The sequence below is a fragment of the Lycorma delicatula genome, chromosome 9 (assembly GCF_047948215.1).
Source record: "Lycorma delicatula isolate Av1 chromosome 9, ASM4794821v1, whole genome shotgun sequence".
In the NCBI taxonomy this organism is placed as follows: domain Eukaryota; kingdom Metazoa; phylum Arthropoda; class Insecta; order Hemiptera; family Fulgoridae; genus Lycorma; species Lycorma delicatula.
In genome coordinates, this window is record NC_134463.1 from 111,544,183 (window position 1) to 111,571,594 (window position 27,412).

The 27,412-nt window shown below is 28.1% G+C and overlaps 1 protein-coding gene and 1 long non-coding RNA gene across 3 annotated transcripts in view; one reads left to right on the forward strand and one right to left on the reverse strand.

The window, feature by feature from the left end:
• Positions 1–27,412, reverse strand: part of LOC142329741 (acetylcholinesterase-like) — a 243,270-nt gene that overhangs the window by 195,219 nt on the left and 20,639 nt on the right. The gene's annotated exons all lie outside the window — the stretch shown is intronic.
• Positions 1–27,412, forward strand: part of LOC142329742 (uncharacterized) — a 217,034-nt gene that overhangs the window by 129,125 nt on the left and 60,497 nt on the right. The window contains exon 3 of the long non-coding RNA XR_012757586.1: positions 3,455–3,579. This is a non-coding gene — a long non-coding RNA (uncharacterized LOC142329742). The remainder of the gene's footprint in view (positions 1–3,454; positions 3,580–27,412) is intronic.

Here is a 27,412-nt window from a genome sequence, read left to right on the forward strand (position 1 = left end):
GAAGAAACTTAAAAAATAAATCATAAACTGCACGCAGCGGTTAAAACTAAGCTTATTTCTTTGTAAATTTTTAATTTCGTTTATAAAAAATACTCTTATCATTCCAAATCCTCAAGTTACGTGAGAGTATAACTTCTTTTATTTTCAATGCCGTAAAGTGTGAACGGTAAATATCATGTTCGGGATTATTTTTTTTTACTAGCAATAAATATTTTAAATTTAGATCGATGAAAATTTTAACATCTACAAAATTTTTAATATCAGTCAGTGTTTTATAAAAATAAAGGGCTTATTAAGAACAGTGATCGGTAAAAGTAGGAATAGAGTAAAATTCTAAGGGTAATATTATTTATTAAAAATAAAAAATTATTTCTAAAAATTATTTCAGAATTTTAATATATTTACTTACTTGGACTAATTTTTGTTTTTTCATGTATGAAGTCTCATGTATGGAACTGAGTTAATGGGTAAGCAACACAATTAAAAAAAAAAAAAAACGTAGAATTTATTATCATTCCATACAAAATGGTTATATGTCAATTATAAATAAATGAAATAGATAAAGAGCAAAGTAAAATGTCTAATGATATTAACTGAAAATTATTTGATTGCGTGTTTAATTAATAACATTATTAAAGGAGTTTAATAAACATTTATAAATATAAATTGCTATAAACAGGAAGTGCAAACTGGCGAAAGAAGAGTGGATTAAAGAAAAGTGTTCAGAAGTGGAAAGAGAAATGAACATTGGTAAAATAGACAGAGCATACAGGAAAGTTAAGGAAAATATTGGGGTACATAAATTAAAATCTAATAATGTGTTAAACAAAGGTGGTACACCAATATATAATACGAAAGGTAAAGTCGATAGATGGGTGGAATATATTGAAGAGTTATACGGAGGAAATGAATTAGAAAATGGTGTTATAGAGGAAGGAGAGGAAGTTGAGGAGGATGAAATGGGAGAAACAATACTGAGATCTGAATTTAAGAGAGCATTAAAAGAAGAAAGAACAGTAACAATTGAAGAACATAAGAAAGAAGCCATAATAAGAAAGGGAGTCCGACAAGGATGTTTCCTATCTCCGTTACTTTTTAATCTTTACATGAAACTACAAGTTAATGATGTTAAACAACAATTTAGATTCGGAGTAACAGTACAAGGTGAAAAGATAAAGATGCTACGATTTGCTGATGATATAGTAATTCTAGCCGAGAGTAAAAAGGATTTAGAAGAAACAATGAACGGCATAGATGAAGTCCTACGCAAGAACTATCGCATGAAAATAAACAAGAACAAAACAAAAGTAATGAAATGCAGTAGAAATAACAAAGATGGACCACTGAATGTGAAAATAGGAGGAGAAAAGATTACGGAGGTAGAAGAATTTTGTTATTTGTGAAGTAGAATTACTAAAGATGGACGAAGCAGGAGCGATATAAAATGCCGAATAGCACAAGCTAAACGAGCCTTCAGTAAGAAATATAATTTGTTTACATCAAAAATTAATTTAAATGTCAGGAAAAGATTTTTGAAAATGTATGTTTAGAGTGTCGCTTTATATGGAAGTGAAACTTGGACGATCGGAGTATCTCAGAAGAAAAGATTAGAAGCTTTTGAAAAGCGGTCTATAGGAGAATGTTAAAAATCAGATGGGTGGATAAAGTGACAAATGAAGAGGTATTGCGGCAAATAGATGAAGAAAGAAACATTTGGAAAAATATAGTTAAAAGAAGAGACAGACTTATAGGCCACATACTAAGGCATCCTGGAATAGTCGCTTTAATATTGGAAGGACAGGTAGAAGGGAAAAATTGTGTAGGCAGGCCACGTTTGGAATATGTAAAACAAATTGTTAGGGATGTAGGATGTAGAGGGTATACTGAAATGAAACGACTAGCACTAGATAGGGAATCTTTGAGAGCTACATCAAACCAGTCAAATGACTAAAAAAAAAAAAAAAAAAAAATATAAATATCAACTATTTCTGATTTATTAATAGTAGTTGATATTTATAAATAAATTGTTTCTGTTAATATACAAAGAAAAGTTATTAAAATTCTAAAAAATTAAAAAGGTTAAGTTATTCCAAATATTATGTAATCTTTCACGCAATATCATTATAGTATCAACTCTGAGAGCATCAGTCCACACATAATTCCTAAAAAACTATTTCCAACTTTTGAACATCTATACTCCTATAGTATTTTCGTCAAATCCTGGGCGATAATAAAGAAGTTTTAAACTAGATGTTTTTATTTCTTCCGGGTGCTAATATTTGACATATTTTTAAATAATCTTTTTCAAATTTTTTTGCGGTGGTTGTATGTTTTTTGTGTTTTAACATTTGGTTTAAGTTTTTTGTTTTGTCTTTATTGTAGTATTTTAGTTTGTTTTGATTTTGTTTTAATTTTTTTTATTCTATTGGTTTTGTATTTATGTTTCATGTTTTGCTTTCTGGGAGATTTTTTTAAATTTTTAATTGTGGATTTTTTGACTTAGTTTTTTAAACACATACATCGTGTTTAATCGATGATAACGCCAAAGCATTTTTCCCCCAGAAAAACCAAATAAAAAAAAAAAATATATAGTCATATAGCGTGGGGAAACCATGACGGGGATGCTAGTGTTATAGTATTCTGTAATTTGTTAAATAATTAATGAAATAAATAGGTATACACGTTGTAAAGCATCTCAGAAACATACTATCAAAAGGAAGGAGAAATATCATACAGAAAAGATTTTGTGGTTGCGCCAGGAAAAGTGATACAAAATGTTTTATTAGGATACGATAAACTTGGTGATGCAATGCGCATGCGTGGAAAATTTATCAATCTGTATAAAAACCATTTACCACATCAATGAGCCAGAAGTATATCAAATTGGGTACATAACATAGATTAGTAAAAAGATTTTTTTTGGGATATTTGTACAGCAGAGAGAATGGAAGAAAAGTAAAGTTATTACTCCATATAGTGTGTAATCTTTTTACTCGCTATTATTATAGCGTCAAACAATAATTTTAGAATTAATAAAGAAAATGTTTTAAATATAAAAAGTACATGAAATTTAGTAACGTGTAGTGTAAATGCCACACACCTAAAACGTTAAATTTAGTTTTACTGGACGATTTTGAAAATTCTTTCGGATGGCATACCGATTGAAAATTATTTTAATCGATTCAAAATTAAAAATTTTTATGACAAATTATAGAAAATATATTTGAACAAAGCTTATTTTAACTTTAATCGGATTATAGATTATGATATGCTATTATTTTTAAAGATCTTAAATAATTCTTTTAAACTAGTTTTTGATCGAAAAAACTTTTTTTGCTTTCTAGTGTATTTGAATTATTAGAGAAAATCCTTTAAAGAAGTAACAACACACTTTTATGTATTAATAAGTAAAACTACTTACCTTATCTTAAATCATTTCTTTTTTTTCTTTTAGATTCTGTAAGAAGAAATCATAAGAACTGTATGCTGTAATATTGTTTCTACGGTTACTTCTATTGTTTATCGATGGAATATATAATTTAAAAAAGAAGAGATTACGATACTATAAGAAAGTTTATGGTTTGTATGTTTTCATATTTTTTATTGGTTATTAATCGTACTTATTTATTTGTTTGTTGTAATATCAGAGTGAAAAAAACTACAAATATCTTTTAATTTAGATAATTTTATGAAAAATAAAATCAAAATATTTCCCATCCGCTTCAAAAAAATTTAAACAAAATATTAAAAAAATTACAAATGAAATTAGTATTTTTAATGAGATTTATTAAAAATTTAAGCAGAATATGAAAAGGAAAAACAAATAGAATTTACATCATTTAGAATTATTTATTTATAAGGAATATTTTTTAATTATATTATTTAATTATTTTTTTCTCCAGTTATTATATAACACATCAAATGAAATAAGCTCTTCATTTTTATCCTGGATTAATGTTTTAATACTCCATCAAAATTTATTTTAAATTATCTCTTTTAATCTAATTTAATTTTTGTTTTTATCAAAAACTTTTACTTTCTTTATTTAGCTGCATCATCAGATTAATCAAGTTTAATCCCTTAGATTTACGAATCTCATTTAATCCGACTTAACTCGCAAAAAAAAAAAAAAAAAAATTAATTAAAATTATAGGCTTTGCTCTTATAATCTTTGGATCACTCAATATGGAAAAAGTAAATTTAAAATTAAAAATATGTGTTTTTGGGTTCAAGTTATGGGAAAAATAAATATTTTACATAACCTAAATGCAAATTCTCTAGATTTAGAAATCGTTCTATCTCTCTCACTCTCTCTGTGTCTCTGTACCACGCGCCCAGTATTTTTTTAAACTAGTTTTTAATAAAATAAAATTTAATCTAATGATATTATATTTGTTTTATGCCTATTGACTGTAAAATTATAACAGCTCAAACTGGCGTATCTTTTTTTTTTTACTAAATACAGATTTCAGTTCCAGATATAATTCGTCATATTTGTTAAACATAGATTTGAATTCTCTTAAAATATGATATAAAATTAAACAGTAAAAAATAATAGTGAGGAAAAAAGTGGGCATAATTTTATACATTTAAAAAAAATATATGTATAGATTAATAATAAATAAATATTTAAACAGAATTTGTGTTAAATATAGGATATTTAGTATTTAAAAATATTTTATATGTAATAGAGGAATTATCTCTTATCTCTAGTATTTAAACTTACAGCGATAATTTTAAAAACGCTTTCAAGGAGAAATTGACTCGTAAATCATTATTTTATTTCCAGGGGATACTGTACGAACTAAATAATATATATAAAAATATATCTTATTTGTGAAATCCATTATATTTGATATTTGTATTTTTTTTATTTTTTTAATTTTAACTAGTCGTTATCATGACTGTTACTTTTAAAGCAAGTCGATTTTCAACAGTAAAAATGTTAAAATTTACAAAATAATTTATATTCTACATATTTGTAATTTGGGTTGATTAAGGGTGCTTATCGTATTATATAGACGGTAACCGAACTACTGGGAATCTGTAAAGAAACTCCCCAGATTTGTTTTAATGTTTCGTCAAAGCTTTTTTGGAACCTTGCATCCTTAGAGAGGTTTAGTTAGTTACCCATGATTAAAACTGGAGAAAGAAGGTCGTAAATTTAGAAAAGTGTACATTATGAGAAAGACGTTAACAATAGAAAAATTGTTGAACGTGATAATATAAACCGTTTAAAACCGTTGAACAGGCTCCCAAATTCTGCCAGACATTTGGCACCATACGGTTTATAGCCTCAAGTCAATCGTTCTCAAATTAGACGATAACGCTCCCTTGTGGGCGTTGGAGGCCTTCGGGGGGGGGGGGGGGTAGAAGGCCCACAGAAAATTGCGGGCGTTCAGGCGGTTTAGGAAGGTGATGGCTAATAAAAGAAAAAAAGGTAAAAATTGTGTTTTCCTGATATTTCAAACTAAAATTAATTGCCTCCCACACCAGTACAAAAAATTAAAGGGACATTTACATTTTATGATAAAAAATTATTTTATTCTAACTACTTTAAGTTTGCAATGAAGAAGCTCAAAGAGACGAATAAAGAAAAATTAAAGCTTGAATACTCTATTTTTTGACGGTATACTTCAGATTTCAAAAATCAACAAATTAAATAAAAAAGATCAGTAGAAAACAGATTTAAAAATTTTTTCTTCGTGTTTGATCAAGCGCATAGAGGAAATGAATTTTTTTCAGTAAACTAAATTAAAAGAGTTTAAAAGCTTAAGTCTTCAGTTTTGATTTTGTTTTTTGTATATTTCTCTACGATTTTTCTGAACCGAAATATTCCGCTTTAAAGAGAAAAGGCCACTTTTGTCTTTAATGTTGCATATCCCCTACCTAAGCAACGTTTTGATACAAATAAATATGAAAATTAAATGGTTTAGATCGAGCTGATCTAGCTTTAATGACCATTTGTGAGATTTCTAATGTAGTTTTACAGTTTTTGGCTTTTTTCATTTTATGTCGAGGTATTGAAGTCTTTAAATGTGATCCAAATATGATTAAATATGCGTTTTAATTGCTTTCATTTAAAATGTAAGTTAGAAGATAGGATGTAAGTTAATAGATAGTAAGTTAGATGATAGTTATTAATAGTTAACAAATGTAAGTAATAGCATATGTCACGTCTAAAAATAATAATTGCAACTGCTGTTTTTAAGAGTGCATCTTAAAAATCAACAATTGAAATTATTTTTTTAACGGATGGTAAGTTTAAAAATGTTTGAGGCGCTAGAAAATTTTTGATTTTAAGAGTGGGTGGTGCTCGAAAAAGTTTGAGAATCAATATTTTAAGTGATAATATCATTTTTACCGAGAATGGAAACAACATTATGATCAATGAATGTGCATTGATTAACTGCAGGATATACCTCTACGAAAATCTATTTTATCCTGAACTAAAAACCATCTAAGAATAATTTTCTCGTAGGAACACTCTTATACATATTCCTGAAATTTTTGTAAAGTTTTCGAATAAGCATCTATTTCTTGAGATAATCTGACAGAATACTGTTCGTTGTACTGATGACTTTTCCACATTAAAACTTTTATAAAAATGTTCATATGGTATGATAAAATCTTTTAGGCTGTTAAATTTTAAGCGAAATCTGATCTGAATCGCGCTAAATTCCTTAAAATACCTATTATATAATTCTTGGTTGTTTTTTTTATACATTCCTAATGTTGAGGAGAATGTTGTTAATTTATTTTACTTGTTATAATTTCAGTGATAAATATTGATTTAGTATATTCTTTGTAACTTACAAAGTACTACCTGTTTGTCCTATTTAGTATTTTACACAATTTTATAGAATCTTAACTATTTTGTTCACGTACTTCATTATGAATGGTAACGGTGTAGGTTGATCATTCAAGGTTATATTTCTTATCGTTTTGTGATTTTTTTTCTTTTACATTTTTGATCATTGTTGACTATTTTTTAAGTATATTATTTTATGTGAATATTTACTATATTTGTTTAGGATGTATTCTGTGAATCTGATTGAGTGTATTTTGTCCAATCGTGTATAGTTCTTTAGTTGTTACTACTAAAAGAATTTTTTTGTGGGTCATTTTATTTCACGAAGCTAATACATTGTTTAATAATTTTATTTTTTTTAATTTCTATTCTATATATGATTAACCAACCGTTTGCCAATAAATCGGCTGTGATTAGAATATTATAATAATAAAAGAAAAAATCTTATGTGGACACCATACACATGAGCATCACATAACTTCCTTGTACGCCTATTAAATTACATATACACATTTTTTGCTGTACATTATTTAAACTCATTTCATTTGAAAGTGAGATACGATCCTCCAATTCTTTAAAAAAGTGGACGGTTACACGATTGCTAAAATATTAGTTTTTTATTAACGTAAAATATTATACAATTATTAATTCAAAAATTTTACCTGAAATATTAGGATACAGTTAAAGTTCCTTTATTACTCTTTAAATAAATGTATGTCTTATATCTATCTAATACTATGTTTTTTTAAATTATTTTGATGTAACCATCAACAAAATGAAAACAAAAACGAAACAGGAGAAGGTTATGAAATTTTATAGCGATATTTATTACGCGTCGGATCCGTAATCATGAACACATCGGTTAATTCCGACTTCATTTACATATACTTTTTATTTAACTTTCTTTTTACTTTAAATATATTGATTTATTGATAATTATTAACCTCTAATTGTAACAGTTTTTCAGTTGAAATGAAAAGTACATAAAAGTTTATTTTACTAAGTACTTCTGATCTTTTTCATATTTTTTTTGTATTGTTATTGAATTATTATTTATTGTTAAAAGATTTTTTTAAATCAGAGGTTAATAATTATTAATAAATCAATATATTTAAATTAAAGAAAAAAAAGTTAAAAAAAATATATGTATATGAAGTCGGATTCGAACCGATGCGCCAACCCCTTGAATAATCCAAATATTTAATTAATTAAAATTGTATATGGTTTTAACTGTTAAACCAATGAAAATGAGTATCACATGATATATCGTTGAAAAGCTCTCATTGATGGCTTATTACTGCAGTTAAGATAAAGTAAAAAATCCAAATTGTTTGGATTTTGGGTTTTTTGGATACTTTTGACCCACTTGATTGCAATCAAAAGGGGAGGTGCACAAATAGAAGTTACAACAGTCCTAAATACAAAATTTCTACATTCTACGGCTAATCGTTTTTTAGTTATGCGAGATAACATACGTACGTACAGACGTCACGCCGAACTAGTCAAAATGGAATCAGGCATGGTTAAAATGTATATTTTCGTTGAAAGCTGAAAACCGGAATTCTTCGCGATTACAATACATCCTTTACTGCATACAACAAAGTAAAAAGTAAATAAATAATTTATTATATTTTCATTTAACCTTTCTATGAATGTAGAATACAATGAAATAATTGAACTGTTGGTACCCTGAACTGTCATGTATTATGAAGGAGGAGTGTGAGAATGAAAATTATAACTTAACTGTTGATATCGGTGTATATTTGTTAGATGGCCTTGAGTTTGAGATAATCAATAAATGCAGCGAATTAAAACTTGATTATTACGACCTCTAGAGTAGCATATCATTTGTGTATCGACATTCATGCCGTTTACGATTCAAATTCACCCCTTATCACTTAAATTACTGGGTGACCGTATTACTTAAACCACAAGCTAACGGTTTAAATCATTACATTGAATTTTTATTTTGTGGTTACTGTTTTTATAGTGTTTTATATCTATACTTATAAATATATTTAATTTTTTTAATGAAAATGCCATTGCCATTTGCACGTTACAAAAAAAAAAAAATTTTTAATTTTTGTGAAAATGAATAAATTTTATTAAAGTTAGAATTATGTTTAATGCTGCTGGTTAAAAAAAATTTTATGTAATTTTTTTAATGGATTTATTTAAGTGACATATTAGGTTGTTTGTGAATGCCCTACAAGAACAGATTAGCTACATCATTTTTTATAAAACAGATTTCATTCGCCCAAGTAAAACTGTGTTTATAAAAGAAATTTGAAGAAAAAGAGTTGCAAATAGTAGACGATGAAAAATTATAATTATATGAAATGAAAGAAATTTATTTGGTAACAAATAAAATGAATGGAATTTAATTTTTGTACACAATTTTTTAGGACATTGCAAAATTTAAATTTTTTAAATTAACAAAAAAATTGAATTTGAACTACTGAAAAGTAGAAATTTAAAGAAAATTAGATTTATCTTTGCCGATTATATTATTTAATAAAGTTGCTTTATTCAACACATTTTTAGTTTGTTTATATTTAAAATATGAGTAAAGTAACAAGAAAATTCTATCAATTTGAAAAAACCCGTTTTCAGGAAACTTAAAATAAAACAATCGAAGAAACAAAGATAATAAACTTCTACCGAGCATATGCTAAGACTATCTGGAATAGGGAAATATGTGTTGTTTTTTTTGTTTCAAGTTTTAAATATTTTTGAAGTTTCACATGACCTAAGCTATACCTTCAACATTAAAATTAAATATTTTTTCTTTAAAATTATTTGGACAATCGGAGTATCTGAGAAGAAAAGATTAGAAGCTTTTGAAATGCGGTGCTATAGGAGAATGTTAAAAATCAGATGGGTGGATAAAGTGACAAATGAAGAGGTATTGCGGTAAATAGATGAAGAAAGAAGCGTTTGGAAAAATATAGTTAAAAGAAGAGACAGACTTATAGGCCACATACTAAGGCATCCTGGAATAGTCGCTTTAATATTGGAAGGACAGGTAGAAGGGAAAAATTGTGTAGGCAGGCCACGTTTGGAATATGTAAAACAAATTGTTAGGGATGTAGGATGTAGAGGATATACTGAAATGAAACGACTAGCACTAGAGGGAATCTTTGAGAGCTACATCAAACCAGTCAAATGACTGAAGACAAAAAAAAAATATATAAATATCAACTATTTCTGATTTATTAATAGTAGTTGATATTTATAATTAAGAAATTGTTTCTGTTAATATACAAAGAAAAGTTATTAAAATTCTAAAAAATTAAAAGGTTAAGTTATTCCAAATATTATGTAATCTTTCACGCACTATCATTATAGTATCAACTCTGAGAGCATCAGTCCACACATAATTCCTAAAAAACTATTTCCAACTTTTGAACATCTATACTCCTATAGTATTTTCGTCAAATCCTGGGCGATAATAAAGAAGTTTTAAACTAGATGTTTTTATTTCTTCCGGGTGCTAATATTTGACATATTTTTAAATAATCTTTTTCAAATTTTTTTGCGGTGGTTGTATGTTTTTTGTGTTTTAACATTTGGTTTAAGTTTTTTGTTTTGTCTGTATTGTAGTATTTTAGTTTGTTTTGATTTTGTTTTAATTTTTTTTATTCTATTGGTTTTGTATTTATGTTTCATGTTTTGCTTTCTGGGAGATTTTTTTTTAATTTTTAATTGTGGATTTTTTTGACTTAGTTTTTTAAACACATACATCGTGTTCAAGCGATGATAACGCCAAAGCATTTTTCGCTCAGAAAAACCAAATAAAAAAAAAATATATATAGTCATATAGCGTGGGGAAACCATGACGGGGATGCTAGTGTTATAGTATTCTATAATTTGTTAAATAATTAATGAAATAAATAAGTATACACGTTGTAAAACATCTGGTGGTTGGGTTTCAATTAACCACACATCTCAGAATTGGTCGAACTGGGACTGTATATGCCTACACTTCATTTACACTCATACATATCATCCTCATTCATCCTCTGAAGTATTATCTGAAAGATAATTACCGGAAGCTAAATAGGGCAAAAGAAAGTTCAACTAGATTAGTAATAAAGAATACTTTCAAAAAATACTTCAAAGTTTGTTAGAAAATTTTTTTTTCCATTTGATGAACCGCGGTACTCGAATGTCATTTTTTTAATGTACCTTTACAAATCGCGTCGTTAGATAGTAGTAATATGAACTCGATAAGTAATATGTACTTGATAGTACTAGGTAACATAAAAAAATTTGATAATGTACTCAAAATAATAAAATTTAAAAGAAAATATACTACAGCATGTTTTAATAGTAAATGCTCTTATGAAAATGAAAGTACTGAAGATGAAACAATTTTTTTAATTCCCATTACTTCTTTAAGAAAAAATAAAGTATTAGTTTACAAGAGATTATACTAGTTTTATTAAAAAATAAATAAATTAGAGTGGTAAAATCGAATTTAAAGATGAAAATCGAGGGTTGCACTTATAAAGTAATAAGTACAATATTATTTCACGGATTTTCGATTCCTAAAGATCATTATACTAGTTTTACCAAAAATGGAAAAAGTATCGTATGAAGTGAATGATGTGACTGTCAATAAAAAAAATTGGCCGTAAAATTCAATTTGTTTATTCTAAGGCAATAAATTTTAATAATAAATTCATAAGATAACAATCAGTAATTCACAAAATAAAAGAATATTCTAACAAAACGCAGTGATAACCAAAAGATTACAATGAAATTGTAAACCATACGGTAAGAGTTTCGCAGATATTTCTTCCGCTGAAAAAACAGAAACTTCTGTAATATAAATAAAACTGTTTTTAACAAAACGGTATTGATATCAATAAAGGTAAGGCCCTACATTTATATTATCAAAATCTGTTATTAATTTAGCATTTTGTTTAAAAAAAAATACATGTTAAATATGTGTAATAGGCAATAGATAAAAAATAATGTTTAAGCGTTCCATACAATAAGCAAAAAAAATAAAAAATAAAAATTTGTTACAGAACTCTTACCGGCCCGAATTCATTTACTTGTAATTCATACCACATTTACAGAAATAATTCAATTCTTATGATTATTCGTTGTTTAATAAATGAAATCGGGCCGGTAAGAGTTTTGTAACAAATTTTTCTTTTTATTTCTTATTATGTGGAACGCTACATTGTTTATTATCTATTATTGTATATCTATTGTCTATTACATATATTTAACATGTACTTTTTTTAAAGAAAATTTTTAATTAATAACAGATTTTGATAATAGAAATGCAGTGTCTTACTTTTTTTGATATCAGTATGGTTTTGTTAAAAACAGTTTTATTTATTTTTAGAAATTTTTGTTTTTTAAGCGGAAGAAATATCTGCGAACTCTTACCGTATGGTGTACAGTTTCATTGTAATTTTTTTGGATATCATATATGCATCTTTGTTTTTTAATCTTGTTTTTATCTTTAACATGTTTACAGCAGTTAAATTTATCACTTTGATAATATTATATAAATCACTACAAATTAAAAAAAAAAGTAAAATATATAAAATTGAATCAATTCATCATATGGAAAAGATAATAAAAAAAAATTGAAAAATTAAAATTGTTATGTACCTTTTCTTTATCATTTTTAAATTTATTATTTTTGAAACAATCTTTTTAAAATATAAGTTTTTAAAAGGTAAATCTTTAAAAATCGTTAAATAGAAAAATCGATAATCATATCTGTATAATTAGCATTTGAAAAATCTTATCTTACTGTATATGAAACTGTTACGGAAAATCTTTTGAATTAACAAAAAATATAAATTTCTATGAATATAATACACATTTTAAAGGTAAAATTCACATCGAATAATATAATTTGAAATTATTTCAAACGATTTCGTCATACAACTGGGATAAATTAATAAGAAATTCTTCCTAATAGAGTTAAAGATTAGCGGTGAAGATTATTAAAGCCGTTTCTATTTGATAATGTGTTTTATTCTATTACTAAATCTCTTCCTTCAAAGAATTATATTTTTTATTTTTGGGTTATATTACATTAATCATTATTATTAATAACAATTTTGATAGCTGCATTACTCCTATTATAACATATCATACATTCGTGCTAGTTTTCCATTTTACCTGTAAGATTTTTGAAAGGAAAAGAAAAAAATCATAATTTACAATTCCACAATAAATATATATACATAAATTAATATAAATACAATAAATAAGAATGGATATTACAATTATGTGTATAAAATCTGTACTTATGTATATTTTTGCATTTTATATCGCTTTCTCTTTGTGTGTGTGTGCGCGCGCGCGCGCGTATGTGTATATTGTATTGTTAGCTTGTATTTTATGTACATTTCTGAAAATGTCTAAATTATAATCATGTTCTATGGAAAACCGTTTGTATCAGATGGATTACAGCGTATTTTAAGGGTAAAATCTATTATTGAAAAAATATCGAACAGCTGTTGTATCTCTATAACAACAGAGAACCTGAAAATCTTATCTAAAGTGCTTGGACGTAATTATAATTTGAAGAAAAATACTTAAAAATATAACAAAAATATTTTTAATTTAATAAAAACATAAGGAATAACATTGTGAAATAATAATAAGGAAAACATTTCATAAAATCGACTCGTACCCAAAAAAATTGATTTTCTTTTTGTTTGAGTAATTTTCAATTATTTTTTTTACTTTATGTATCGTATGTATGATTATTTTCTTATCGATAATCTATTATCAGTTTGGAAACAAATTTTGATCTTTTTTGAAGTTCAGAGAGTAATGAATGCCCATTGCTCTTTGCTCTTATACTAGACAATATATAACACCTATCAAGCTTCAAAATAGGGGTTCAGTAAATTTTACTATTTTTTTCTTGTTCCAAACTGTTCCCCTAGAAAATTATTTTAACTAAATACTTATCAAGTTAAAGAAAGTTTTCAATATTTATCGCAGCGGTAGAAAGGAGGAATTATTATTATTATTATTAGTATTATCATTACTATTTAAATATCTATTCAAATATGTTACTCCTACTCAAAATGTTGTCATTTCAGTTGTTTTTAACTATATTTAATGATAATTAAAGACAGAATTTGTTATAAGATTGAATCTTTGCTAATTTTTGTTACAAATTTTTATTCTTTCAACTAATCATTTTAAAATTAGTGATGTAAAAAAATATTATTTTCTTTTTCATATAAAAAAGTTAAAAAAATAATTACCTATTTATCTATTAATAACTAAAATTATATTTTTAATAACAATTTTCAACATTGAGGTTTTGTTAAATTTAATTTCATTGAAAATGTTAAGAAAGAGTATAAAAATTTATGCTAATTCAAAAAAAAAACTTTTTTTTCAATAAAATTTTACTAAAACTATAAGTTATAAGTCAAAACGCTTTACAAAAATCTGGTAGAAAACTTAATTTTTATTGAATTATTAATCATATTTAATTACTGGCTTAACTTAATTCTGTTGCAGTATTTTAAGTAGTATTTAAACTCAAGATCCCGTTTCTCTGGCTAGGTATTTGAATTTATTGAAAGTAAAATCAAATATTTTTTCCTTGTAGAAATATATAATTAATCAAATTCGTTAAAACAATTTGTTTAGTTTTTAGATAGTATACACAAAACTTACATATACAAAATCACTTATAAAGAAATGAAAAAAAGACATAAATTTTATACGAGTATGTAATATAGATATAATTTTTTACAAACATTTAGGAAATTTAAGATAACATCAAATATTCTAAGATTAAAATATATTCAATATGTATTTAATAGTTGTTCATCTTTTAGGGAAATTAAAAAAAAAAAGAATAATTTCATTTTCTATTACCTAATTAATCATGTACGTAAGATATGTCATTTAAACAAAAATTAAACATAATTTAAATGGAATATTATTTACCTTTGAATATTTTTGTAAGCGTGTATATGTTTTATAAGTAAACATACGGTAAGCGACTGCTGTTTGAATATATGTGCGTGTCAGATTTTCACAGTGCTGCATGAAATGGTGCATTATTAAGAAAAAATAATATTACGTATGTCATATTGTATAACTGACCGATCTAAATATTTTTCAGTTGTAATGTACAGGATGGGGGATTAGGTGTACGCATATTGTCGTACGTGTTTATGTTTGATGGATCGGAAGGGTGTTGTTACGTATATAGGGTTACACGTTCAAGGACAAACACTGACCTTTGTACTCATAGAGCGAGTATAAAATGTATCACAAGCTCCGCCGACGTCGATGACGGTCTTTCGGCCCCTAACGTGAAACGGGGGTCGGAGCCCCCTTGAAGAAGACGAGGTTGGCCCCGGTGCTGCAGGCCGTCGTACAGTTGTACATAACTACGAGCGAAAATCGTGTGGATCGTTGAACCGCACCGTCGGTGGGGTCTAGACGGGTCGATGGTCTGGGAAGAACTGGAGGGGCCTACGGGGGTCAGGGGCTAGGGGGATTCGGTGACCCCCTCCATTTACGCAGGCGTCGTGCAAAGGAAAGGTCGCCCGCCCGGAGTTGTAGCGTACTCGGAACGGTAGGAAGAGGTGTTACGGAGAGGAGGGAAGAGTCTGCACCCTCTTAACACGTGTGCAGTAGTAGGGTAGGCCTGGCAACAGCCCAGGCTCTGGATCCATCGTCCGGAGCCCCATTATCCGGGCCAATTCCAGAGGGGACAGACCGATAAAATTTAATTTTTTTTTTTTACTCTTACTGCACTTTTCTTTTGTCACCACCAACACTTTGTTCTTTTATACTACGCGGTACAATTTTTTTCCTCTATTTTCACTTTTTTGTTTTATGTTATTTTTTATTTAATCAATTTTAACAAATATTAACCAGATTTATAAAAAAAATAAATTCCTATTAATTCGATACATAGTCATCAATCCTTTTGAGATTTCAACAAAGTAGAAGCTTATACTCGTACTTTAAATAACAATTAACGAGTAGTACGGTACGTAATATTATACAAACGACTGAAGTTAAATATTATGTGATTTCGAATATGAATAATTTTTATAATTTAATCTTACAATTAAATGAAAAATTTTAATATTTTTACAATTACATTTAAATATTCATTTCATAACTCGGAATATGTATTTATGAGTTATATTCTTATATTTAACGATTAGAAAGTAATTTAAATAATATATATATATATATATATATATATATATATATATATAATTACCCTTGTATGACAGTAGTAAATCATGTCGTATAGGAAATCGAAAGACTAAAATGATAGAAAATAGAATATTCAAATTTTCTGTTAATTGATATATAATATTGGCAATTAAAAATTTTACAAAAAAATCTTATGAAAAATAAAAATATATATGTATATATAGAACTTTCATATCTCATAGTATCTAGGTTAAAGTTTATTTGCTTCTAGAAACATGAGTAATCATAAATCTTTGTATTAAAAAAAATTTATATGCTTCGACATATATTTACGAGAAAATAGCATAAATGAAATTAAAATTTGGTGTTGGTAAACCTGTTCATACAGATACTACAGTGTTGACCACTCAACCAACTGATCGGTCTTGTAAGTAATCCCAAATTATACGCCATTGAATTTATTATAATAGTTAGGTTCAAAAAGTGAAAAATGAAAGTTAATTTTTCTTTAGTAAGGTTCAGATCCTTATGAGGATTACAAAAGTTGATACTTTTTTCGAGTAACTGAAGTTGTCGTATTAATTTTCATGATGTGCCATTTTTTCATTAATACAAAATAAATATCTATTTTTATAAAACAATTTTATCATTTAATCAATAATTTTGAAATTATTCAATTCTCTTTTATTATAGTACTGCTTTAATTTCGCAGTTACTTTTCTTTTTATTTTTTTGATGATTCAACCTTGCTTATTTCTGTTTCTCTGTTTGATTAACAATAATTTTGTATGTATGAATTTGCATTTTTTAATATATTCATATCTTTGTTTATACGTCTTTTTTACCTGAAATGATTAAAAGCTTTTAATTTTCCTCATCCTTCGTTTTATTTTTTAAATACAAATTTTTTTAACCGATTAAAATTTGTTGTTACTGCTTTTTTTTTCTTGAATTTTTACGGGCATCGACTACTAAGGTCATTAGCCCTCGTCACGTTCTTAGAAAGAAGTTAGTATCACCATCAGGATCGTCATATGTAAGGGTGTAAAGGGCCCTTACATTTTATTTAAAAGCACGAACTACACAAAAACATTAAGACACAAACAACAAAGACAAACACAACACTTACGGGGTGTAAAGGGCCCCGATTTAAAAATTTGAGATAAGGTTCTCAAAAGACCATGAAATTAAAAATACAACTTATCAATACCATTTCCTTCTACCTGTCTCGTTTATAGTTTGTTTAAGCACCCTCGGGGCGACCAGAACCGCCGTTAAGCAGTATATTAATCGCGCCTGGGCGCCGTGGCAGTTGACTCCTCCTTATAAATAGGCTACAGGCATGCACCACGCCCACCCATAGCCGCGCGCCCTCAGTTTATCCTTGAGGGTCCCCCATGCCATCACTGGACACACCCCGACTCACTGCTCTTGAATGCAGACGAGCCAGGATGGCCTAGGCAAGAGGGCTACCTCCCGTCACTACACGTGCCACGCTTCGAGACTCCCATATACATAATGAATTCCACTTAGAGATTCTTTACACAGCTTTAAAAATTTTTCAACTTTTACAGACTTCTAAGAAGTCCACTGGCGTGTAAAAATGCAACTATCTTTTCTTCATTTCCATTATCCAGATCAGCAGTAATGTCACTTCTTAGACGGAACCTCTTTCTGAGGCCCTCATATATTGTAATTCTTCTATTAGATGCTTAATTGTAAGTGCTTTATTACAAACACCGCACATTGGTCTCTCTTCGCCTGTTAACAAATATGAATTTGTCAATCGCGTGTGACCGATTCTAAGTCTGGTCACAGCTACTTGTTCACGGCGAGTCACCTTAAAGTCGCCTTTCCATTTATATGGAGAAGTTTTCACCGAGTTTAATTTTGTATTTAAACTCCTCCAATCAGTATTCCATTTGTTTCTTACTATGTTCGTTAGACAGTTTTTAACATCTGCCACTCTTACAGGAAATGCATCCAAATCATCGCAGACTGTTGCCTTCCTGGCAGCTTCGTCTGCGCTTTCATTACCTGTAATACCAGCATGCCCTAGAGACCATACAAATACGCATCGCTGTCCTCGTTGGTTTAGAACATACAAAATGGACCGGATGTTTGCAATTAGGACATCCTTAATGTTTTTGTTCCGAATTGCAACAAGTGCACTTAGAGAATCGGAACATATTAGCACTCTTTCTTCGCAATAATGTTCTATGTAGCGAAGAGCTTGCTGAATGGCAGTAAGTTCTGCCGTGTAGACACTGGCCATATCTGGCAGTTTCCAACAATGGGCTTCTCCATTTATATATATGGAAAATCCAACACCATGTTCGGTTTTAGAACCGTCAGTATAAATTCTAATATGTTCTTCGTAACTACTGACGGTTGCCAAAAATTCCTGTTGGATGATAACTGCTGGCTTCTTATTATTTCCATTATTTATTAAAAGAAAATTATTTATTTGTAAATGTAAAAAAAAAAAAAATAATAACGAGTAGTATTGATAAGAAATTTACAAATATTTTTCTGTATTTTTATCTCAAATAAGCAATTTTATGATTAAAACAGGATCAGAATGCAGCATCGGTCATTACGTTCATTATCACGTGGATCCCCTAAATAAATGTCACTTAATATTTAGAACTAATATTAACAAACCGTTCTAGCGTAAGGCTGGATTAGCAAAACCATTCTTATAGCAGATGATAAATTTATATACCATCTATCTCCAGACACTGTAAATGTCAATAGCAGTAAGAAAAGTTTATTTAACCATCTAATAATAAAATTATAATAAATAGAAAATTATATACAATAATATATATTATGAAGTTGATTTTTATAATAATGTAATAATAATATTTTTAATTTCTGCTTCTAAATGTAAAATCTAAAAACTACCCTTATTTATAAGTTTATTCCTGTCTATAGGACACTCCACAAGCCAGCTTTTACTACAACTAATGTTATTCAGGACGCTACAATTAATTTCATATATTACACGGACATATAAAAAGGGGAATTTTTGGTTGACTTTGTAAAACACGGTTCAAAAGATGCTTCATAAATGAGCTATCGATAAACATAAAAATGTTAATTTGATGGGTTACATAAGAAGCTATTTTTAATTTTTGGTAGATATCTTGAGGCTTCCTTTTAGCCTTCGGTAATTACCTTTCAGATAATCTAAAAAAAAAAAAAAAAATCAAAAAGTCAACTTAAAAAACTTACAAAAAAATCAACAAAATCAAGTCAACTTACAAAAAAAGAAAAAAAACCCACAGGATGAATGAGGATGATATATATATATATATATATATATATATATATATATATATATATATATATATATATATATATATATATATATATGTATGAGGTGTTCACCACTATGTATGAAGATACGTTCACCACTAGACCAACCCGGAGGTTTAGATATCTTGAGGCTATTATGGTTTAAATCAACGGATAAATATTAAATAAAGAGGTTATTAAATAAATTATAATCTGTTTACGCGGTGGTTTACCAAAATCTTAGTCGAAGTTGAAAATAATAAAGATATTGTTGCAGACAATTTTCAGTATTACGATTTTAGGACCGAAAATATTAGAAACTTCTATACGCGTAAAAAACAAATTGTAGAATGGTGAAAAAGTATAGGGTATAAGCAGCAAAACTTATAAATCGAAATAAAGACCGATTTATTTCCATATAAAATTTGAAGCAAAAATTGTATAAATCGAAAAAAAATATTATTATTCCTATGAAATCAACGAGATAATTAAATCGAAAACTTCTGCAATCCTTTCGCTTCCATTTTATCATTGCAACCTGGCCCAAATTGATTTGTATTAGTGTAAACGAGAAGGTCTGTTGCCTTACAAATTGAGTTTTAGTTAAAATATTATAAGAAGTAGTTGTCTAAGTAACTTCAAAAGGTTAAAAGTAAGTTTACCCAGTAAGTAACGGAAAAACTGAACGTTGTATGACATGCCGATAAAAAATACAAATAATCGTATTAATACAGTTGTATAAATTTAATTTCCAATTAAATACAATTTAAAAAGTGTAAATTCTAGTACTTTCGGAGCTGTTACTCCATCTTCAGGGATTTTCAGGAATGTTAACTTAAATTCAGATTAATAATCGTTTTTACAATTACACTGTTATGTTTATAATAGTCGGTCGTCAAGAATAAAATTAATTCAAGATGTTTAATTAATTTTATTCTTGACGACCGATTATTATAAACATAACAGTTTAATTTTAAAAAAAGGATTATTGATTTGGATTTAAATTAACATCCCTGAAAATCCCTGAAGATGGAGTAACAGCTCCAAAAGTACTAGGATTTACACTTTTTAAATTGTTGGTAAGTGGAAATTTAATATATATCACGTTTTATATTAATAATTGATTTAAAAAAGAAAATTATGAACATTCCATTACATAAGGTTACGTCAAAAGATAAATTGTGTTTTACAAGACAAGTGCACGCTTCTAGAATATCCGGTTTATTCTTTAATAAACCGATATAATTTAAGTAATTATATTACTTTATCAAGTTGTAACGACATGATGAGAACTTGTACTGGGAATGTTTTTTTGTAACTGGAAACAAAACAAAGTGTTGTCATTAGCGCCCGAACACGATATTTATATGATAAAAAATTAAATTTAAAACAGTAACCTAAAAATTATGCCAAAGTAATACATAAACACATCCGGCATAATCCAAATGACATAAATAGACGAAAAAGATTGTATGAATAATTAAATGTTTGAATCCACAAGTACGGCTTTAAGAAATCGTATGACATTCGATGACATAGTCATATGGTTCCCTAAAATATTTTAATTGTTAGGCCACAATTTAACCGTACAGTTCACTAAGGAAACTAGGAATAAATTTCGTTGTTGCGTATAACATTTTTAGTGGTATGTTATTTATTCAATTACCTCGAATATTATGAGACAGTTACGTACAAATTGACTCTGTAAAGTGTAGAACTAAGCATGGGGTTCGTGCTTCCTCGAACTCGATCAGCTAGTTCAGAGGGAAACGATGTAGGACATTCAAGACGTCCACGGATGAGGCCTGCAACGAAGGAAAAAACTGAGTTATAAATCACCGATGTAAAATGTCTACCGAGCAATTTACATCGGTGGCATCCCAACGAAACCTGGCTTATTACTATGAGATGTAAAATGTTAGAGGGCGATGACGATTCCCATAATAATAATAATAATAAAGCCCATCACGGCTAGAAAACGGAGATAGGGGGCGGGTGTTTTGGCGACCAGAAGCGTCACAAGGCGGGTGTCTTCCCCGTTGAGGTTGGGATTTTGGATTGTTGGACAAAGTATATCTTGTTAATCGCAAACAGCAGCTCCGCGAAGAAAACATTATCATACTGGAGAGGCCAAACACAAAAGCACAACAGAAGTATTATTGTACTGGGCTTGGAGCTTTATTTTAATAAAGATATTTGTAACGGAAGTGAATTGTTTTAGATTATGTTAATATTACATTAATATTGAAATTAAATAATAACTATTCAAATCCTAATAAAGATAGTTGCCGTTATTCGAATTTAAATACTAGATCAAGGATACGAGTGTTCATTAGTGGTTGGATTTCAATAATCACACGTCTCAGGAGTGGTCGGCCTGAGAGTTTTCAAGAATACACATTACCGGTACAGTTACATTACACTAATAAGTCATTAATGACTTTAATTGTTCATGTGACTGTAATTAAAAAATAATGAACGAATATTTTATTTTTCTATTAATATTATATAAAAAAATCAGATGTGGACACTACATGACTTCTTTGTACGCCTATTAAATTACATATACAGATTTTTTTTATAATCAGAGGTTAATTAATTATTAATAATTATTGTTATTAGGGGTTAATAATAAATGTATTTAAATTTTTTTTTAAATAGTTAAAAAAATTTGTTTACAATCAATCAGAGGTTAATAATTATTACCAATTTATTTAAATTAAAAAAAAAGGTAATGAAGTCGGTTTCCCCTTATAACATCCAAATATCTCATTAATTGAACTTTTATTTGGCTATAAATCTGGAACCAGTGAAAATAAGTATCACTTATGATATATTGTTGAAAAGCTATCAACGAGAGCTTATTACTGCAGTTAAGAAAAAGTCCAAAATCCAAGTCTTTCAAAATTGAAATCCCTGCTTTATTTAGAGGTCTGATTGTATATTCATTTTTGGCCCAGTCAATTGCAATCAAAAAGGGAGGTGAACAATTACATGTTATTTTTTTTTTTGTCTTCAGTCATTTGACTGGTTTGATGCAGCTCTCCAAGATTCCCTAACTAGTGCTAGTCGTTTCATTTTAGTATACCCTCTACATCCTACATCCCTAACAATTTGTTTTACATATTCCAAACGTGGCCTGCCTACACAATTTTTTCCTTCTACCTGTCCTTCCAATATTAAAGCGACTATTCCAGGATGCCTCAGTATGTGGCCTATAAGTCTGTCTCTTCTTTTAACTATATTTTTCCAAATGCTTCTTTCTTCATCTATTTGCCGCAATACCTCTTCATTTGTCACTTTATCCACCCATCTGATTTTTAACATTCTCCTATAGCACCGCATTTCAAAAGCTTCTAATCTTTTCTTCTCAGTTACTCCGATCGTCCAAGTTTCACTTCCATATAAAGCAACACTCCAAACATATACTTTCAAAAATCTTTTCCTGACATTTAAATTAATTTTTGATGTAAACAAATTATATTTCTTACTGAAGGCTCGTTTAGCTTGTGCTATTCGGCATTTTATATTGCTCCTGCTTCTTTAGAAATCTTTAGAAATTATCTTTAGAATCTACTTTAGAAATTCTACTTCCCAAATAACAAAATTCTTCTACCTCCATAATCTTTTCTCCTCCTATTTTCTCATTTAGTGGTCCATCTTTGTTATTTCTACTACATTTCATTACTTTTGTTTTGTTCTTGTTTATTTTCATGCGATAGTTCATGTTACATGTTACAACAGTTCTAAATACAAAATTTCAACATCCTTCGGCTAATCGTTTATGAGTTACGCGAAGTGGTCGAGGTGAGTCAAAATGGATGCAGGGATGATCAAAATGGATATTTCCGTTGAAATCTACTAAAAACCGAAATTTTTCGCAGTCATAATACTTCCTCTACTTCGTACAAGGAAGTAATAAAATATTAATAATTAATTCTATTTCTCACAGATCATGTATGGTTAATTTTAACCATAATTGAGCTTTTGGATGTAATAACAAAAGTATATTTTTTTTAAACAGTAAATGATCATGACTTATCTTGAATGTGTCGCGCTAAACGTTGAGTGAAAACCTAAAGTGATTATTTTTATTTTGTATCCCTTTAGGGGGTTCAAATTATTCCCAACTTCCTAAAGAAAAAACCACTCGTAAAATTTTTAATTTCAGAAATTTTTGAAATAAATAAATTGCAAAATAGTGAATGAATAAAAATTTATGTTGAAAAATTCTGTTAAAGATTGATCGGTTACTTAATATCATAATTCAAAATAGACTAAGGTTTCAATATAGTTTTTTTAAGAATACTGATTAACACCTAATCTGGTTTATTGGTTTAGGATTCAATTCCACTAATGAACATGTAACCGGTCTCGTAAGCCGATCGATCCTCTGCCAATCTTTTTGTTTGCCCGTACATTCCTTCTATCTTGTTATCAGTCGGATTAAATTTTCTTCTTCCACTTCCTATCGTATCTTCAATCACATATTTTAGAGTTTCCATTAATGTACATTTTCTTCTTACCAGCTGTCCTTTTCAGTTTATTTTTCTGTTATTATTACATTAATTAATTCTCGCTATTTTCCAGTTTCGTCCAGTATTTCATTTCTAACTTATATGATAATTTTATTTTATCCATTTTTATCATATCCATACTTTTAGTACTACAGTAATTTCATTTTTTTTTCAAAATCCATGTTTAACCTTCATATTGTGCTATGTTCTGGATAAAATATATTTTCCAGCTCAGATGTTTACCTGCATGCTCACATCATGATTCATTTCCATATTAAAATCTGGTATTGCCATTGAAATTCAAATTTTATTCTCCTTAAATTTGCGTATAAGTTTTCAGTAATGTTTGCTATCCAAATATATTTTATTTTTATTTTCTCATCTAGATAGCGCTATAGGAGAGCTATAGCTTTAGAAGGGAGTGTATTGCGGTCGGACCAATTTGGGCATTTGCGGTTTTCATCGGTTCTTGACGTTTTGACACCTAAGGAACCCAAAAAAACTAAAAAAACCGGGTGAAAATTGTCATGATGTTAATGTTCATATATGTGTGTGTTCGCTGTTGGTCCCTAAATCATCATATATCTCCGTAACTCTTGGACCGATTTTGACCAAACTTGGTCAGATTCCTTCTGAATAATTGGCATTGATAACATTAAATTTTCAACTTAAAAGGTCAAGGGGATGAGGCTGTAGAGCAAGATCACCCTCAGTACCTTGAGGTTTTGACTAAATAAGGTCATAATTTTCTTACGCATATTTGTTAACAATTGAAAAATAACAATATTTGCAAAAAAGTTTTGCAAAAATTTGAGCTTTTGGATAGAATAACAAAAGTATATTTTTGTTAAACAGTAAACAGTCACGACTTATCTTGAATGTGCCGTGCTAAACGTTGAGATAAAACCGAAAATGATTATTTTTATCCTAAAATTCCTTAAGGGAGAGTAAAAATTATTCTCAACTTCCTAAAGAAAAAAAAACACTCGTAAAATTTTACATTTCAGTATTTTTTGAGATAAATAAGTAACAAAATAACAAAATAACAAAATAATGAATGAATAAAAATTTATGTTGAAAAATTCTGTTAAAGATAGACCGGATACTTAATATATTAATACAAAATAGGCCGACCGTGTAAGCGAAATTTGTTCTATGTATGATGTAGTTAGTACCAACCGTCACCAGTAGTACTGCCACACCCGCGCGAATGAAATACGGTATACGCGCGCGCTTTAGTTAGTATTATTGAATTAAATAAATGAGAAAAAATATTATGTTTAAATAAATTGTTAAATATTTTTATTTAAGTTGCGTGCGTGCGTATATATATATATATATATATATATATATATATATATGTGTGTGTGTGTGTGTGTGTGTGATTTATATATATATTGTTAGTTATTTATATAAATTTAATATACAGTGCACCTTCAATTTACGCGGGTGCTACTTTCCAGAAAATTTCCACATATAATAAAATCGCGTAAATTGAGATTCACATTTAATGCAGAAATACAGGTTAGGCTCTTGTTAAGTTATACAGTAAATTACTGTACTCAAAAAATACTGTAATTTATTTTATTGTTACAGTTTCATTGCATTATTTTAATGATATTTCAGTACAATGTATGTATTTAAAAAGTAAAAATATGTAATATTTTTTTTATTTTCTTCTTTCAGTGGCGCCATCTAATAAATAACTGCCTAACTATAAAGACAACTGACTAACAAATGATCGGTTGCAAACATCTTCTTGAAAAATTCCAACTTTACTATGCCTTATATAGCCGATCTATGTACAATATTTCTCGAAAATCAGTTGTTCTGGTAAAAATTTAATAAGCTTCATACACGCCAATATACTTACCCCAACTTTTTTATTTTTGGGGTCCCTGGATCACGAAACGTTAAGAAATGAAAAAAAATTGTATACCCTATCTTTTAACTGATTACCGTATTTTCATTCTTATAGCATAGCTCTAGACCTATGATGCCAGGAAAATAGAACTACTGTTTTCGTAAGAAATATTTAATTTTTTCATGTAAATATCCTTTTGAATTATTTTTATACAAAATGGGGGAAATAAACAGTTGAGTAATACAAAATAAATTGGATGTAAAGTTTTTTCCATGTGCGTTGAAAACCAGCGAAACGCGGATCAACACTCTTAAATTTTGTACATTCTTGGATTTCATTTTTTCAGATGATTGAAATTATACCTTTTTCTTATTTCATTCTTCTTAAAGTTACGTTGCAATCTCTTCAACTGGTCAACAATAAGCAACTCCCCATACCCCAGTGAGATGAGGATGATATGTAAATGAGATATAATCTTCTACAGACTCAGGTCGACTATACCTTAGACGTGTGGTTAATTGAACCCCAACCACCAAAATACTCCGGTATCCACTGTCTAGCATTCAAATCCTTATAAAATCAACTTAATTTTACAAGGAATTTAACCTCAAAAAATTCAAATTAGAAAATCATCTATTAACTGATATGCGACGAGTAGCCAACCATTAGACCAATCCTAAACAAAATATGTATTGTATTTATAAGATCGTTTAGATCTAATTCATGAATTTATCTCTTTTTTTTTTTTTGAAGCAGCAATTTGTGTTTTATTTGGCTTGTGAGGTCAAAATTTATGTCTCGCGCTTTTTTTATTAAAATTACTAAAAATTTAAGACAAATTTTTTTTGTATAGAAAATTTATAAATTGAAAAGAAAAAAAATGTTTGTAGTACAGTCGCTTATTACTGTTTTGGATGTAGAAGCCAACCTTTTTGAAAGACTTGAAGCAGATAGTGTATACTAGGATGTAGGATGGTAATATAATATTAAAAAAATAAATATTTAATGATATTTATAATTGTTTAAAATTAGTTAATCAATTAATTTTTGTTTACGAACTAGTTTCTTTTTTTAATTATTAAATTTCGTAGAATTTACGTAAGGTTTATTTATAACAAAATTAATACTTATTTTGTGTATGATGGTTAGGGTCAGTAAAAGAATTTAATGATAACCTTACAATTATTCCGGTTGTTTGTAATTAAACATTTCTAGTACAGTTTATTTATATATCTTTTTTTTTCTTGTTTATATATATTTATAAATTAATAGATTTTTATACTAAATAAATTATCTTGTTATAAACTTGAATACAGACACGGAAATTTTATATAGATAAGAATATTTAGAAAAAAAAAACTGTAATACAAAACAAGTTTTGTAGTCTCTAATTATTTACTAAGCTAAATATACTTGAACATAATTAATTCCATTATTAGGCTATCTCTTTAAAACTGGAAAGAAGTTTGTTTTTAATTAAAATCTTAAAAATATATTTTTTCATTGAATTTTAAAAAAAATACTTTCGGGCAAAAAGTCACTTTATCGATTAACCATTAAGAAAACTGTCAATAAAAAATATTTAACAAAACTGTTATTTTTTTATAAAACATTTAATTCTGATCAAAGGAAATGTTCAAAATTTCGACCTTCTACACTTATCAATTTTTGTTGGAATTTAGCCACTGAATTAAGCATTTTTTTTTTTTTTTTTTTTTTGCTTGATGATATCGC